Here is a 6,333-nt window from a genome sequence, read left to right as displayed (position 1 = left end):
AATTTAGTAACATGATATTATAAGATAATAGTTTTTCTGGGGCCTGTGAAGAAGCATATACCTTTCAGTGACCTTTTTATCATAAAACATTTTCTGTTGGTGCAGTGAGATTTCAATGGGCTGGGCTTGACATACCCTTAAGGTTTGAACACTGCAATTTCTGCATGTGACAGCATATGAAATTTAACCTGGGCATACTTTAGAGTTGAGCAGAGGGAAAGTTAATGCAGTTCAACAAAGGCAAATTCAGGGTTCTGCACCTGGAGAAGAATAACCCCATGAACCAGCACAGGCTGGGGCTGACCTGCTGGAGAGCAGCTCTGCAGAGAAGGACCTGGGAGTCCTGGTGGACAATGAGCTGTCCATGAGCCAGCAGCGTCCCCGTGGCCAAGAAGGTCAGTGGGATCCTGGGGTGCATCAGGAAGAGCAGTGCCAGCAGGTCAGGGGAGGTGATCCTGGCCCTCTGCTCATCCATGGTGAGGCACACCTGGAGTGCTGTGTCCAGGGCTGGGCTCCTCAGGACAAGAGAGACAGAGTTCCTGGAGCACGTCTAGCAGAGAGCAACAAAGATGATGAAGGGACTGGAGCATCTCAGTTATGAGGACAGGCTGAGGGAGCTGGGCCTGCTCAGCCTCAAGAAGAGATGAAAGGGACCTCATCAATGTATACAAGTATCCAAAGGGTGGGTGCAGCGAGGATGGACCAGGCTCTCCTCAGTAGTACCAAGCAGTTGGGACAAGAGGGAATGGGTAGAAACTGACGCACAGAAATTCCATCTGAACACAAGGAAGAACTTTTTTACTCTGTGGGTGACTAAGCACTGGAACAGATTGCCAAGAGAGGTTGTGGAGTCTCCCTCACTGGAGATAATCAATAGTCATCTGGACACAATCCTGTGCCTCGTGCTCTATGATGGCCCTGCTTGAGCAGGGAGGTTGGAGCAAACAACCCACTGTGGTCCCATCCAGCCTGACCCATTCTGTGGTTCTGTGAGCTCACTTGTCCAACACCTGTATTGATCAGGAGAACCAACAGGTCCTGAACTGTAACTACCAACGTCTCTCCCAGCATTATTTTTTTCAAGCTGGAGACAAAATTAAATGAAAAGGTTGAAGATAAACTAGCAAGGAAAGCAAACTAAATGGAATGCATAGTGTTATAAGAACATATGCAGGCACATTTCAAGTCTTCTATTATTAAAAATATTATTATATGTAGAAACAGACACCCCTTATAATACACAGTTCACAGGACAGAACAGATGTATTTTCTGGCCCCTGCACCTGGAAAAGGAAATTCATATTCAACATCATTAGCACTTTTCTGCAGGCTTTTCACATCATTTGTGCCAGAAAAAAACCTCAAAACCCCCAAACAAACAAACAAACAAACACAAACCAACCAACCAAACACCCCAAAACCAACAGCACAAAACCACCTCCACCACCAAAAAAAAACTGGGATAAAATAATATCCTGGGTTGTTGTTTTTTTTTTTTTATTGTAAACTTCACTAGCCTCACTCAGAAGAGTTAAATGTAAAGCATGGTAGAAAATATTTTCAAAGACTAGGATTTTTTCTCTTGCAGTGAGTATTTAGAAGAAGTGAGAGAGACCTAACAGCGACAAAATTTGCCATCAATGGAGAATTTTTCTTGCAGACATCTCTGATCCTTATTTCTGACTGACTGACTGCTCTGCACTCCCAAAAATCATTTTCTGTGACCGCCACTCAAAAGCTAGAGAATTAATTTCAAATGTTAGGATTAAATATATCTCTCACAATGCATCAAACTACATTTTCTTTCCTTCTTGGAGTGATTTTTAATATTGTGCCTGCAATTTAGCAAATATAGACTGGGTATGCCTCTATACACATTTAAGTACTATTCCCTTCATCAGAAAGCTGTAAAGTGTTCCATCTAAAAGCTTCTATCAGAATGAAAAACATTAATTTATTCACCTTCAAAAATTCTATCTTTTTTCATTACTAATAATGCATTATTACAGGTGGTGGTCACCTTGGATGGAGATATTTTGCAGCCTTCTTTTGTAACAGTTTTGTAATGGTTTCATCGACCAGAGAGACTGCTTCTTGATTCTGAGATGCTTTCCTTAATATGCTAGCAACAGCAATCTATCCCTCTAGAGGTTATGGGAAACTTTTGACATCAATTTGCTCTATTCCTGTTTCTGCAAACTGTGAAAATCCTGTGTCTGAATAAAATGCTAAAGTAGTGTTTGTGATGCTGCATCCACATACTCTGCCATCATTTTATAAATGTGACAGCTAAATTATTCAATTTATTGTAAACATATGGTTCTAAATTTTCACAAAGCAGTTTTCATTCTCAAGAAAATGGGCAGACCTACTCACTGGTATCTGACAAACAACAGAGGAAGAAATTCAAGCAGCTATGGAATAGTGTGTAAAAGTAATATGTCTTGCTCCTAATCTGCCTCTTCATTAAGATATTGCTATTTTCAATAATTTACTTAGTAGTACTACAAGCATTCTTTTGTAATTTGCCTTCTTTCAAGAGATAGAATATCTGCACACATTGATTTTCTAGAGTTTTCCAGTTCCACAGCAGACCCACATTTCTGATCTCAGCAGACAGAATATCTACACAGCAGATGTTTCAGCATTTTTGACATTTCAAGAAAAAATATTTTGATTCTGTAACACACACCACCTCTTTCCAAACCTGTATTAGGCAAAATCAATCCCTTCTTTGAGAGGAAAGCCTCAGAGCTCTTGTGGTGGGTTGACCTTTGCTGGTTGCCAGGGGCCCACCAAACCAATCCCTTGTTCCCCCTCCTCAACAGAACAAGGGGAGAAAATTAGGGCTGGGATAACAACACAGACATCATCCACTAATTATCATGAAAGGCAAAGCAGACTCAGCTTGGAAAAGATTAAATTAATCTACTGCCAATTACAAACAGAAAATGATACTCAGGAAAAAAAGAACAAACAAAAAAAACCCCAACCCTCAACCAACCAACGAAAAAAACAACCAACCAACCAACCGAAAAAAAAACCTCAGCCCAAAACTAAACAAACTAAACTAACACAAAAAAACCCTACAACCCAAAGCCCAGAAAAAACCCTTCTACTTCCCCTTCTTCCCAGGTTCAACTTCACTCATTATTTCTGACACTTCCAGCTCTTCCCCACCATTGCTGCTTCCTTCAGGCATCTCCACCTGTTCTGGTGTTTTCTGGGGAACGGATTCTCTCTCATTCAATTTTTATTAATATATGCAATTTTGGAATTTGCTTCCAGAAAAGCATTCGATTCCAAACACCAAAAAAAAAAAAAAAAAAAAGGACTTTTGTGTTTTTAAGTGCTTGTGCTTTAAATTGAATAGAATAGGGGATGTAACTATAACTATATATACAATATATAGTTATATAACTGTTTTTAAGTGCTTGTGCTTTAAATTCAATAGAATAGAATAGGGGATGTAACTATAACTATATATACAATATATAGTTATATAATGCATATTTTATTATATACAATATATGTCTTCTTCATTCACCTCTTTACGCTTACTTTTGTTGCAGACCTGACACAAATCTTTTTCATTTGTTTTTCTCACAGTTCCTTCTTCATTAATCTTCTCAATAACAGCTTTGATCTTTCAACCCAATGTGTGTTCATATGTTTTTTTAACTAAGGTATTTTCAGAATTTGTATTACAAACAACTCCTTTCTTCCTGGTTTTTTTTTTCACCATGTAAGTATTTCAAAGGTACCACCCAATTTAGCTTTACAGAATACCTGTGAGTTTAGATTGTAGAATCAACTTCATTTCATAATTGAAGACCAAAACTGCCCAAAGCCTATGCTAAATCTATTTTCATCTATTGTGAATGCTTTGAGTTTGAAAGTAGATATCAGGGATCCTCTTTTTCAGCTACTTGACCAATTCACTTAGTTTAATAGAAAAACAAGTGAACTGTACCCTTGGAATTCAGAGCAATGTCTGTAAGCAACCTCAGAAGAGATCACACAAAGCAAAGCCTTTCCCTTCCCTTCCATGTGCTTAGTGCCTCAAGCATCCAGACATTTCTCTGCAGACTGTGGCTCAGTATATTTCAGTCAACATCTTCTTCTCCAGACTCTGAGCTCTGCAAGCCCATCTTTGAATCTGTGTTATCTCCAGAATGACACTATTTCCTTCTATATATTCCTCTGCTGTTTCCTTGCAACACTTTGTCTTCAGATCTCTGTTTTCCTCCTCATCAGTCTTGTCCTATGGTATTAGGCTGTTCAGTACAGCTAAGCCCTGATGCATTTATACAGGTTTTACGAAAAAGTTTGGACAGGAATGATTATGAGTTTGGGAGTCAAGAGGTTACAAGGCAAACTGAAATATGCAATTACAACATATTTGAGGACATGCTAGGCAAAATGTACTTCCTGCAGTACTTTCAAGTCAAAAAGCTTTTCACCACATGCTCCCATGTCATGCTCACTTCACAGCATCAGAGCTGGAATTCTTCCTTTATTTTGCTTACTTCCAACTCAGGTACAGATGGAGTTCCTGCTTTAATTCTACTTGGATGACTTTTCTGTGACATTAATACCTCTGCTATTCATTATCCTTTCCAAGTTTCATTTACTGCCCCTATTCAGAAAGGGAATATTGCCATTTCAATGTAAGTTTCCTCTTCTCTGTGATAATCAATACACAACTTTAAAATCTTGTAATGTCCCATATATCATGAAAAGAATGTGAAAATGTTGTACATCAGCTAATTTAAATCTAAAATCTCCAATACATCCCATGTTTCTTATCAAAACCAATTTCAGATGTAAAAATAAAACTTTATCCAGACAAGCCACGGAAAACTTCATCCTCTCTGATCTCTTCCCCTCACTCTTCAGACACATATTTTTGGACATGATTAATGGAACCTCTATTCAGTCCTGAAGATAAAACATCTTTATCAAAGAACTGAGAGAGATGGTGTGTTTTGTCTTACATTTCACCACTGTGAATGCTATATGAAACCTGGTCATATTCTCTTTCAAGCTTTACTCTCCTTGGCTCCAAGGAGAAACTTCTGCAGAAATTCCTTCAGGTATTCAACTCATACTGGAAGGAAAAAAATATTACTCATTGTAAACTAGTTTTAGGGAACCCTTGCAATATTTAAAGAAACCTATATTCCCATCTATCTCAGAAGGAACTTTTGAAAGAACTTTTGCTTTTTTAGTCTTAAATCTTTCTTATGCTGGTAATCCACCCAGAGTAATCCTCAACCAAAAAAAGGCTCCATCTAATATAATAGATTTCAAGTTTAAGCAAAACTGCAGCAGCTCTTAAAAATAGTAGTTCTGATTTTTTTAAAACATAATAAAAAAATACTGCTTCTTTTCTCCCACTTGTTTTTATTTAAAGAAATTCTCCAGTGGTGTTACCTGACATTTAAGGAAGATACAAATCTATATGGCCTAAAGCTACTGTCATGGTGTAGAAAATTCCAGCCCAAGTGATTAAAGTTTCAACACAAATGACAGAAGTTAATGGGAAGTGTCTGGTAACGTAGCTAAATATATGTCTAATTACAGACAGTGATGAAGACTTTTCTTGTAATATGCCTACTTTTTCACTAAAAGAGTAGACTTTTTTTGCTTCATTCCTTTTCAGCTATTGCTGTGTCTTATCACATCTACTTTTTTGTAAGCTTTTTTTTTCCCTTCAGTTTCCTTTCCCCAGTCTTTGATGACCTTATAGCACGACCTTAGTTCCTGTATGGTGAATTTCTGATTGATAGTGATGTGGTCATGAAATGAAACTGAGATGATTGATTACTCTTAAGAAACGTTGATCCTTGACTTTCACATTATATCCTTAATGTTTTCCTGAATATATGAAATAATTTTAGTTTATAACTTAGCTATTTAAAGTGTTATAAGTATAAAATGTTTCATCCCATTGCTGTTCATTTGGAAAATTTCTGAATCACATCCTTTATGGTGACTGATAACCTCCCTTGGCTGAGTATTAATCCCAAGGAAGGAAGCAGCCAGATCATTCTACTGGCAGTCAGTGTGTCCCTTGAATACCTACTGAGCTCTGAGTTAACTAGCACAATAATCACTACTTCGTATGACTTGGACTTAGGATTTTGATATTTCTTTTATTCTTTGGTGATATACATATTTAATGATTACTCCTTCATTCATGTTTTCAGTCAAATATCCAAACAACATCATACTAATGACAAAAAAAGTTCTTCACAAAGTACTTGCTTAGATGAGGTTTTCTGCAAGCTGTATTGAGGTCAGAAAATATTGAAGACATTTAATAATATA

Source organism: Pyrgilauda ruficollis, unplaced genomic scaffold (genome assembly GCF_017590135.1).
Source record: "Pyrgilauda ruficollis isolate IOZ18807 unplaced genomic scaffold, ASM1759013v1 scaffold8, whole genome shotgun sequence".
In the NCBI taxonomy this organism is placed as follows: Eukaryota; Metazoa; Chordata; class Aves; order Passeriformes; family Passeridae; genus Pyrgilauda; species Pyrgilauda ruficollis.
The sequence above is the reverse complement of the archived record's forward strand: the minus strand, read 5'-3'. Positions refer to the sequence as shown.